The 12,321-nt window shown below is 37.4% G+C and overlaps 1 pseudogene; it reads left to right on the top strand.

Annotated features, from left to right (window-relative positions):
• Positions 1 to 12,321, top strand: part of LOC132131371 (von Willebrand factor D and EGF domain-containing protein-like) — a 69,722-nt pseudogene that overhangs the window by 15,583 nt on the left and 41,818 nt on the right.

Raw genomic sequence — 12,321 nt, 5'->3', positions numbered from 1 at the left:
GGCTGTGCTGCTTTTTTGTGCATCATTTTTCTATGTAAGTAATAAATACATTTGCAGTGCAAATAGCTGCGAGTATGGTGATTCATTACCTAATATTATTATTATTATTATTGCAGATTACAGTTCAAGATGTTCCAACAGCGACCTGTTACTCCCTAACTGACCCTCACATCATTACATTTGATGGCAGGTAAAATATTTATCAGTTTTTAGACGAGTTTCTTTCTTTCTTGTAGCTCAGCTGATGAATCATTGTGATAATATAATGATAACAATGGCAAGGTCATGGGTTCGATTCTCAAGGAGCACAGTAAATATGCGGAAAGCTTTTTATTTATTACTTTTGCCATTTTCTAAGAACAGTTTGAAATCTTGTCTATAGTCTATACATGTAAAACTTTCATAACTTATGTCATAACAATCGCCTGTGGTTATTTTGACATAAGTTATGCAAGTTTTACATGACAGATGTTCAAATGGTACATTTTCAGATGATGACACAGAAAAGTAAAGTCACAATGGATTTCAGATTTGTGTGGTGCAGATTTATCACTTGTACTCTTTGACTTTTGATGAGATGGTAGGTAAAACATTTACAAGTTGTTAGAAAAGAAGGTCGTTTCTTTATCGTAGCTCAGCTGGTAAAGCATTGCGTTAACAACTTAACATCTCCAAGGTTGTGGGTTCGATTCCCAAGTGAGCACAATTAATTTACTAAAGGCTTTTTATTTATTTATTTGCCACTTGTGATGGGTGATTTGAATTCTTCTAAACTGCCTAGAAGTGTATCTTAAGTTGTGTGACTTTTACATGACTGATGCACAAGTGGTACATTTTTAAATAATGAGGCACAAATGTAAAGGTCACTTTGGATTTCAGATTTGTGTGGCACAGATCTATCATTTGTACTCTTAAATTTGATTTTTTTGTGGCAGGTAAAATATGTGCAAATTGTTAGACAATTAGCCCCTTTTTTGTAGCTCAAATGATAAATCATTGTGCAAACAACTAGCAATGCCAAGGATGTGGGTTCAATTCCCAAGTAGCACAATGAATTTACTGAAGCCTTTTTTATTTATTTCTTTGGCATTTGCAAAGGACAATTTGAATGTTCTAGATGGCCTGTGATTATTTCAACATAAGTTATGTGACTTTTACATGACAGATGCTAAAGTGGTACATTTTCAGGTAATGAGGTAGAAACGAAAAGGTCACTTTGGATTTCAGATTTGTGTGGCGCAGATTTATCACTTGTACTCTTTGAATTTGGCTCAGAAAGAGGGATCTTCATGAAAGTGTATGGGAACTGGCCTCATTAGCGGATATGTCCTTGACAGACGCCGGCTCTGTGCCACAATTTCCTTGAGTAGAGAGGCACAAATGGCCCGAATGGACAATAGATATGGATTTTTAACACACTATAGCGTGATGTATTGAGCAATGTGTGTTTACAGCAATGCCAACGCACAGAGCAATAACTGCAAAGTGTCACGGTCACCATCAAAATAAATGATGCTGAAACTGTCCTATGAAAATTACTGCCTCGGTTTCTCTGCTCAATTTCTTGCTCTTGTTTTATCTTACAGCTCTTTTTAAATAGACTCTTTCTTCCTGCCTCTCCTCCACTTTGCCATTAAGTTCAAGTAGTCCTCTGAGAGGTTGTTTTCAGCTGTCTAGTCTTTAAAGGCTATCTAAAGAGCACACACAGAGGTTTCTGAATTTTATTTGTTTTATTCTCCATGACTTTTTAGCACAGCAAAACAGAACTCCGAAAAGAAACAAGATAACTATCAAGCAATGTATCTCTGTCTGTGTATCTGCTAAGTTAAATATTAATTGTTCTAGTAATTAATTAAATAGAATTTGTGTAATAATCATTAAGGCACACATTACTGTAACCCTGTTCCACTCGCTGTTCCAGGCGCTACGAGAACAAGGAAACAGGCACGTTTATGCTCTATAAGAGCACAAAGCGTGTGTTCGAGGTCCACACAAGGCAGTGGGATTGTGGGAGCCGGCATTACTCTGTGGCATGTACCTGCGGAGTGGCGGCTCGAGAGGGCAATGAGGTTGTGACCTTTGACATGTGCAATGGGCAGCTGCAGGAAACACGCCCGCACTTGTCCATCAAGGCCTTGGGAGCATCCATGACCAATCAGATCAGGATCCACGAGATGCATCAAGGGAAGAAAGTCACGGTACAGTTACATTCTTGTGCTACGATAGCTAATAATTATTATTATTTCTGCTGCAGTGAAAATTTAAACAAAACAATTAAATCATGGAAAGACTGTGTTTCACGTCTGAAACAAAACTATTGCAATTCAGTCAGTGTTGGGGGCAATGGATCACAAGTAACATGAGTTATGTAATCAGATTACTTTTTCAAGTAACTAGTAAGTAACACAAGTAAGCAATGTAATGTAAGTTAGTTTTTTTCCCCATTTATTCACTTACACCTCTCCTGCCCCCATGTTGAGAGAAATTGGGAGTGGGATGCAGACGCACTTCCTTCAGACTGAGGCTCATTAATTTCCCTTACAGTTAAAGAGGGCCCTTACAGTTGCCAAAAATATAACTTTTGTGTTTTTTTGTTATTAAAGCCCAGCCCAAGAGACAAAAAGAAACTCAAATGAAACATAATGCATTACTTTTCATAAACTGTAACTAGGTAACACAATTAGTTACTTTTTCATGGTGTAATGCAATATTGTAATGCATTATTTTTAAAAGTAACTTCCCCCAATATTGCTCACAGTATAAATAGTAGATTTGTTTGAAAACACAGTAGAACGTATGTTACCTCATTGACATACAAACTAAGGAAATCTCAGTCATGCTCACTGCGAAAGGTTTGCAGTTCAAGTTTCAATTGCTTGGTGAAATTGACTGAAAAGTAAACACAGATCTCAACTGTTTGGAAAAGAGGCTTTTTTTCCCCTGCAAAAAGATTTTAAAGCGCTCTGTCTCCACAGACCATCGTTCTGTCAGTGCAGCAGATGTTGTCATTGTTGCATTGTGACACACTTTGAATGAGGAAGTGTTTTGTGATGGCTAAATTTATTTAGATATTCTGATGTAGACTCTTGACAAATTGCCACTAATGTCCTCACAACCAGATGGCAGGGAAATGGGATTTTTTTAACTAACATGAGAATTTAGTTTATGATTGAAGTTGGGGTAAACTGAAGTTTAAGTTTAATGATTTCAGATGTTGGATAGACTCAGTACATGCATGAGCCATGGACAGATATCGAAACAAATATATTTTATATATAAATGAATAATTAATTAATTATAAATACAATTTTGCAAAATCTAAAAATTAGATAAATATAAATAAACATGTTTATTAAATAAAAATACATACATTGTATAAATTTTATTTGAATAAAAATCTGTACTTGACACTATCTATACACTTGCCTTGCATATTTAAGGGTCAGCATGACCTGATTTTGGTTTAATGTTTAAAGTAAAAAATTTAAGAATTTAGGTCATTTTCGTTTGACCCCTGCAGATCGTTTTAGCCTCAGGGGCGTTTGTGCGAGCAGGCAGTGATTGGGGAATGAGTCTGTCTGTCAGGGCTCCAAGTCAGGACTTTAACGCCACCAGAGGCCTGTGCGGGTTATTTGACCGGAACAGCCACAATGACCTCCATCATCCTGCAGGTACAAGCTACCATGACAAAGACCTACAGGATTTCATTCAAGGCTGGAGGTGAGAGATGCTTTTTCAACATTCATATAGTCTATATTTTCACTAGAAACGATATATGGTACTTAACTTGCTGTTGAGTTAAAGCTGGGTAATAAATCTAGTCAGAACCAAATCTGTCATGAGGTGCGCCACTAAGGTCTTCTAAGGCAAGGCTCTTCAACTCCAGTCCTGGAGTTCTAGTGTCCTGCAGACTTTAGTATCAATCCCAGTTTAACCCACCTTTCTGTAATTTGCAAGTAATTCTGAACACCTTAATGAGCTTATTTGGGTGTGTTTGGTGAGGGTTAGAGTTAAACTCGAGAGAACACTAGCCCTCCAAGACTGGAGCTGAGGAGCTGAAGAGGGGGATTTAACAGACAGTCCTGGTCAGAAATATGGAGCTATAATGCAGGTAAGAACTATGAAAGACACAAAAATGTGCAGATATATGTACAAAAATTATCTCACACTTACAAGCTGAAACGTCCAAATGATGCCAAACAAGTGGGAGTAGATAGGAGACTTGTATAGCAGTTCTGTTTCTGATTAGAGTTTGCATCACCATTTAACCTTGATTTGCTCGTTTTAATGTCAAATATAATTAAAGCAGAAGAAAATCTCTAATCTAATGGGCTAACCTTTCTCGAACTCTAAATCCTCTCTTGACGCAGTGCTTGAGGGCTTAATTCAAAGGCTGATTTGAGACAGTCATATTTTTGTTTTATTTCTCCATGTCAGGATCACGCCTGGGGAGAGCCTGTTTGACAGCACGCCACCTGCCGTGGATGAGGAGATAAAGTGGGATTTCTGTGCTTGTCAAAAGGGATACAGCCTATCCCTCCATTCAGCACATGCCTCCGAAGGGCAATTAAACCCGCCTCCCATCTCTCGCTGCCTATCTCACGACGACACAGTTTACACGTCCCTGTTCCCCTTCAGAGATGCCACTGCCGAGCACACTGTTAAATCTGTATCCACCCATAACATCCAGGAGCCGGATACATTGGCTGAAGTGTCAGAATTAGGTGTTAAACCAAAGTCTCAGGTGTCCCAAGGTCTGGCAGAGAACTCTCCTTCTGTAGAGGAGTTAGAACTGGACTCATTATTTAAAGTTCACGCTCCTCACTTGAATGAATTGAAGGTGCCCTTACCAAGCACAGGTGGAAGGCCTAAGAGACAAACCCTTGACTTTCTGCCCGTTTACACTTTCCAGGCCCTAAGCCAGACCGACCTCGAAAGTTTTGCCTACTTCTTTCCAGATGACCACCGCTCTTCCAGCCGTCCAGCTGCCCACCCTTCCTGGCCGACACCTAGCGGTCTCACTTCTGTCAAAGCTTTGGAGGTCTGCCAACTGGCCTTGGCGAACTCAACTGTGGGCACAGTATGCAAGAGTCTGCTGGGTCGGCGCCTGGAAGAAGCTGTGGATCTCTGCATCCCGGATCTTCAATTGAAAGATGATTTGGCCTGGGAGAATGCCCTTGTACCCTTCCTGGAGAACGAATGTGAGCGGAAGTGGTTGGAGAACCGGTCCCAGCGTTCTCAGAAAGCTTCCAGACCATTGGAGGATATTGCAACAGCCCTACGTTGTCCGAACTTCTGTAATTTGAATGGGCAATGTGTAGAGTGGGGGTGTCAGTGTTATCCAGGCTACAGCTTTTACGACTGCAGCCTTACTATCAGTAAGTGATCATTTTGACATCTGTCTGTTGCTTCAAATGTGGTCGCCAGGGATCCTTGATTATAAGAAACACCCTGGGCTGTAATTATGGCAAAATAGCTATCAATAAGCAGTCATATGGGGTACTGCAACAGTTTTTTGTGTGACGTGTCTGCAGGGGGTTTGAATAGGGAAAACAGTTGTGGATCCGAGTTGTCTTTGAGGCTTTGCTCAGATGCCTGGAGAATGTCTACCTTTGTTCTCACTCTCTCTAGACATGACGGTTCTCATCCACCAGTCCCTTTCAGCAATTGTGTTTGCAAGCATTGGTCTGTAAGTATATGTTTGTCTAGTGTGATGTGATGTTGTATCTCTATGGGCCAGTACTTTCACTGCTCTTTATGCCAAATGTGTGTAATTAAAATCCTGCACATTGGCACATGTACAGTGTTCACTATAGCTGCCATTACCAGATGGTGGCCAAGGTGCCAGGGCATTTCTGTGGCTTTATATGAAATTTTCCATCAAGTATATATTTTTAGCATCTTGTTGTCTTTTGTACACTTTCAGTTCCTTTTAATTATATTTTGTTTTGGATGCTGTTGTTATATATTCCTTGTCCTTATGATCAGAAAATAACAATTTCCTACTCCCTCAAGCATGTCTTCAAAGAAACCGCAGATGGCGTGTGATTGAGCAAGTGTGCTTTTTATTGATAGTGTGAATTATTTGAATCGTTGCAAGGAACTCCTTTTTTAACAGCAAAGTCATTGAGCGTGTTTATTGGCTGATTGTTTCTGGCATTAGTGGTGAGGCTCAGAAGTGCCATTAGCTTTCCCAGCCAACCTTCATATCAATGAGATATTGTTATGCAGGTATGCTAACGCCTGGCTTTGTGCCAGACGCCCATTCCAGCTCTCTGATTAGAATTGGGATCTTTTTTTAAGCCGCTGTCTCCCTTGACATTTTTTGCATGCTCCCTGGGGCTGGCTTGGTGAAGAAATGGGAGTTTTAACACAAATTAGCGAACAGATTAGGACCACTAGAGAGGGCTGTTTATCACAGACTGATGTTTTTCAACCTCTCCTTGAGCCAGCTCTGATTTATGATAACCGTGTTAGAATCAATGTGCAAGGTAGCACAGGGAGGACGGCTAGATAAATCTGCTTAATTGCCCAACTGATCATCAGCTGATGCCTCTTTCACATCTGGGAGCACCATACATTACTTTTTATTTTAGTTTTTTCGAAAGCCCATGACACGTTAATGTCTAAGAATTTCCGATTGGCTTTATTTCCATTTCATCTAGTCAAATGTGGATTTTTGCACTTCACTTTGTTTTTGTCCACATTTGACCTTATGATTTGCTTAGCATGCTAACACGCAACATTTATTTCTGCTGAATATAGCCTGTATAGTGTGTACTGATTTTTTGTCTGGGTGACCTACTACATCAGCCAAAAAGTGGAGTAAATGCACTGTGTCCCACAATGCACTGTGCTCAGTCTGGCCATCCATTTCCAGATTGCTGAAAATAATTACTGCTGTTACCTTTCATCACTCATTATTTGATTGGATGGCCAGAATTTAAGATACTTTTTACATAGAGTTGATTAAATACCCATTTTTTATTGAAAAATGACAATTATTTAAGTGTTTAAGTTGCTTTAGTAGTTAACACATGTGCTCTAGCTAATACACAGAACTTTGTTGCTTGTTTGGACAGTGTGACTTCGAATTTTGCTCTTTTAAATAATGATTATAGCAATATAATAGCAATAATGTAGAAAATAGAATCTTAATAAAAGAAAAAAATAGAAATATGAATGGTATGACCAGAACCATGACATTCTTAAAGATACCCCAAAATCACCCTTCTTTTCAGTCATTATTTACTAACTCTCATGTCATTCCAAAACTGAATGTTGTCTTTTTTTTTTCTGCATGTGAAACAGAATAAGAATAACATGAGGATGAGTCAATAATGACAGAATTTTAATTCAGTTTGAATGATTCCTGTAGTATACAAATGGTGCGTCCTGGCTACATTTTCAGTCTGTGTGTTTATTAGATTTAACTCAATATTTGAAAATGAGGGAGGGAAAGGAACCAATGGGATTCAATTTCAGTTTTCGCACAGGCCAGAAAACTGCACATCACACATTCTCCTCAGTCTTGTGGCACATTTTATGCTATTACTGCCAACATGAAGGGTGTCCGGAACGAAGCTCTACTGTTTTTTTATTTTGCATAATTCCAGGTAGAGTGAAAATCAAGTCCATAGAAAAGGCAATCAGATCAGATTCAATACCTGTGCATATCTGGATTTCATTCAGTAGTGGAACAATCTGAAAAACCTCACTTCTGCCTTCATTCTGCTGTGAGGAAGGGGTCACATTCTGTAGAAAGGACTCTTCTTAGATTCATCTTTTATTTAGATTTTTTAATACAGTAGGTTCAGTGAGTCATCCCATCGCATCTCATTTATCATTTCTCTTCAAACATAAAGCACCAGCATTCGCCCTTGTGGCAGAGATTAAAAACTCCTGAATATCTCTCACGCTCCCTTCCTGGCCAGTCAGGGACAATGTGTGAGAGTGTATATGTGTGTGCGTACACTGCGTCAGTGCTTGAGGCTTGTCTGGTTCAGATCTGCATTTTAGGCACTCGGGAGCAGAGTGAATCATGGGAAAATCTGAAAATCACCTCACTGACCTGCTGAGCTGGAAATTTTTGATCTCCAAGATGATTAGGAAGGTATATGTGTGGCACTGCAGTGAGAATGAAGGTGCCTTTTTTTTTTTTAGAACCATGTTTTTGTGGCTTGTTTGAAGCCATAATGATCCTTGGATCAACCTCTAATATTATTTTAATTGTTTGATAATTGATTTTCACATGATGTTACAAAACATGCTAATTGTTTGAGTCGGAGGTAAACAGGGGAAAAATTTTGGAAAGAGGTAAAGTAAATTTCTTTATGATTTTAAACATTATATGATATGATGTTATATGACAGTTTATAATTATATATTTTAAAAAATATTTTGATATCATTTATATTGCTGGCTTTATGTAGATAAATGCATAAAAATATGCACATTTTGGAAAGGTAGTTGTTTAACTGAAAAAAATACATCATCAAATAATACTTTTAATATTTAAATATTTTTAATAAATTTAATTTTTATTATTTTTAAGCCAACAAAACATTTAATAGCAGATTTTCTTTATCAGATTTGATACTTTCATTGCATGACTCACAAATTTGTTTTCAATTCGTCTTTTGATGGTAGTATGTCTTTCCTAGTGGGGCAATTTCTTTCTTTTTTTATATATATATAATTTTATTATCACTTTTTTACCCAGTGTAAAATTACACAAAATGAAACCATCTGGAGGAGGTTCTTTGATGAGGCTAAAATTCATTATCACTCACTCTGTGCTTAATTGTTCTCCTCCGAGGACCGTTTTCTCTGATATCTCTCACTGTTTTCCTTCTCCATTTTTAGATATTTATTACACTTCTGCCTTAGTTTAGAATCCCATCCCAGTACATCCATTTTTGTTTGTGTCGCAGATATGTGATTTAAATAGACTTCCACCCTGCGGAGATCCGAACGTAAGGTTATGCTCTGGTAATAAAAACACTGATTTGAAATGAGCTGAGATGGGAGGGATAATCACATTTATCAAGCATAATGCAGCCACAGTACAGTCATCTCAGCCTGTCGCTGAAACTATATTAAATGTTCTTGTGTTTTATAAGGCCTGAGAGACGCCCAAACAAGCTCGTGTTTACTCATTTGCATTATTCAAGAAGCTTGGTTATGGAGAATCGTTATTTTCCCCAGCTCTAATTATGCAGTAATATTGCCGAATAAATCTCTTCTGTTTAATGACAAACACAGACGGGCAAGGTCAGAATCCAGCAGTCTGATGTATTGTATAGCTTAAACTGGTATTGTTTTGTTTGTTAGCGGCATGTACTTGGAAATGACTTTCGTTTGCTGTGACTGCGTCTTTCAAACTGCCGGTGTTGCAATTTTACATTTGAGTCTCGTAAACTTTATTCACTTGTGGTTTTCGGAAAGGACGGTGCATTTTCAAGAGCGCACATTATTAAATACTTCACATAAATTTACAATGGAGTTTTCAGGTTTAACAAGACTCTCATAGTGCCTTTCCAATGAATCAACAAAGAGTAGACAGCAGACTGTCATTTTTGCCGGCTGATTCGACTGAAAGGCTTTTTCTATGAGGTTTTGTATGAGTTGAATGACAAAGAACACATTGGTTCTGACCTTGTGACCCACAAAAATCTCTACTTTTTCCATTTACTCATCAAATTGCTTTCTACAGAGCAAGTGTGTGTATTTATGTGTGTGGTTTTGGTTGTGTTGAGCAGTAAAGCTGTAGTCTCAAGGCCATGCCCCTTTGACAGGCCACATCCCTAGAGACCTAACTGAGTTGCTATGGCTGCCTTTCTTGCAAGCTACTCTTGCAAAGGTTATTTAAACAAACCCCTAAAATGTATACTTTCAATATCACGTGCTGTAAATTGTCTGTTTGTTTGGTTTCCTCAGGTCAGCCAATAGAAATCACCGATCTGGAGAACGGCGGTTTGTGTGACGTACGTGAGTTCGATTGCGATAGCGTTAGGGTTTTCGGGTTGGGTTTCATCGACTCCCCTGATCTAGCATGTCTTGTGATCAGATTGAAGGTGAGACACGAAATGATGTCACTTGTGTTTAATAGGCAAATTATATACAGCCATTTTTTATTTATTTTTTTGCGTGGTTAAGCTCACATTTGACTCTAAGTCAATCAGCTTTAATATTTCATCAGGGAGTCTTTACAAACTTAGAATGGCTTTTTTTTTAATACCTGGTTTCCATCTGTTTGTATATTTAATTATAAGAATGAGGGGGACAAAGGCATGGGAACATCTGAGGAGTAAACCAAAGCAATAAAATCAGTAATCAATCAACACAGCAGAGCACATTCAAAGAAAACACCATGCAATAAGACCAGTAAACAATATGCAGAACACATATAATGTGCTGGAATTATCTGAGGATTTAGATCGGCTGGCGACTCTTAAAGTAAATTGTCTGTTTTACTTAAATGTTTTGGGCTCAAAGTTAATTTCATGATGTCAAATCGATGCCATGCAGGGCTGGGTTTGACCCTCATGGTCTAACAGACCCTAGAGCCTTTTGAATAGCTCAGAAACACTTGAACAGGTTAATACTTCTAAATTCATGAAAAGTTCATGTATGTCTTTCCAGCCTGATCCCAATGCAGTTCGTACATATTTTACGAGGTGGCTAATTCGTCTGAATTTGTATGACCTCAGTCGTACAAATTCATACGATTTGTGCTAAATCGTACATATTTTACGAGTTGCATAATTCGTATGAATTTGTATGAATGACCTAACCCCGCCCCTAAACCTACCCGTCACTGGGGTCTAGAAAAATCGTACAAAATCGTATGAGTGAGGTCGTACGAATTTGTCCTAATTAGCCACCAGTAAAATAAGTACGAATTGGTCGTGAGATGGCGTTGGTCTTTCTCTTTGAATTCAATTACATCTTTGTAGTTAGTTTTCAGTAAGCCAGAGGAACATATTTTTAATGCAGTTGATGCCGAACCTAAGGTAAATTTTGAAATTATTGTTGGTATTTTACAAATACAGTTTCGTGTCTTTGGGACCTCAAAACATCATGGTTAAAAATCAAATGTAGCAACAACAACAATAAAAAAAAAAGACAAGAATGCCATCATGTTCCCTGCATTTTTTTTTCTCTCATTTGAATTCCACTGCTCAGATATTTCCCAACTGCCCACTTTTCTCGCCGCCTTTTCCCATGGGGTGTTTCACCTACTGTGTGAGGTCATTACATTTGAGCAAATTGGTTTGACATTCATTATTCTCGCTGTTTGTGTTTCTCTTAAAGAATGAATGGCCAGGGGTGAAGATTGCTCTCTTTTAATTTGACCTCAAACAGCCTTGAACAACTGAAGCACATATGTCCATCCTACATTTTTAGCATATCTTCTGATAAGTTCACTTATAATTTAAAATGAACCATTTACTTACTCTAATGTTGATCCAAACCTGTTTGACATCCATTCACTTTCCTTATTTGGAAAAGAATGGCCAGAACATTCTTCAAAATACCTAACTTTGTGCTGCACTGAAGAAACAAAGTCATACAGGTTTGGAATGGCATGAATGTGAGGAAATTGACAGAATTGTCAGCTTGAGGTAAAACATTTATGGGTGGCCTGTGTGTACTGAATGTGCACTTGTAGTAAACCTCCAATGTTAAAAATATATTTAAAAAACCTGTACATAGATATCATATAATATTAATTCAATAAAATACACTGAAGTGTACTTAGACATAGTTCATAGTTTCTCAACATAGAGTCTTTTTTTTTAAATAAACGTTGTCGATGTCAAATTAAAAGTTTCATTTTACAGTAGGCGTACATTTTTCTAATCTGTTTTAATAATCTTTAAAGTTCACTTATTTTGCTGTGCTGATTTGACATACTAAAGCACAAGTATTGATTATAATTTTAACTCTAGTGCATTATTTGCTATTAAATTTAAAGCTATTTAAAGTAAATAGTAAATTGCAACTTCATAATTATAAATTTGCTATTAACGTTTTTATTTTAATTTATATATATATATATATATTAGTTTAATTTTAATGTTTTTAATTTTAGTTAAAACTTTAGCAATTTTGTTGTTTTTCTGTCACATTTATTTCCATTATAGTTAGTGTGCATCAAGTTAAATTAAATGAAAATATTATAATATTTATTAATACCAACCCTGGTAATTAGAAATATATTTAAGTTTAATTAAGTAAATATATCTTTCAATATTAATGACATCAAGTATATTTTAGTTTACTTCTCAGTATATTCAGCAATCAGTGTTGGGGAGT

The sequence above is a fragment of the Carassius carassius genome, chromosome 48 (assembly GCF_963082965.1).
Source record: "Carassius carassius chromosome 48, fCarCar2.1, whole genome shotgun sequence".
Classification (NCBI taxonomy): Eukaryota; Metazoa; Chordata; class Actinopteri; order Cypriniformes; family Cyprinidae; genus Carassius; species Carassius carassius.
Note: the sequence above shows the minus strand (reverse complement) of the source record. Positions and strands in the feature narration are given on the sequence as shown.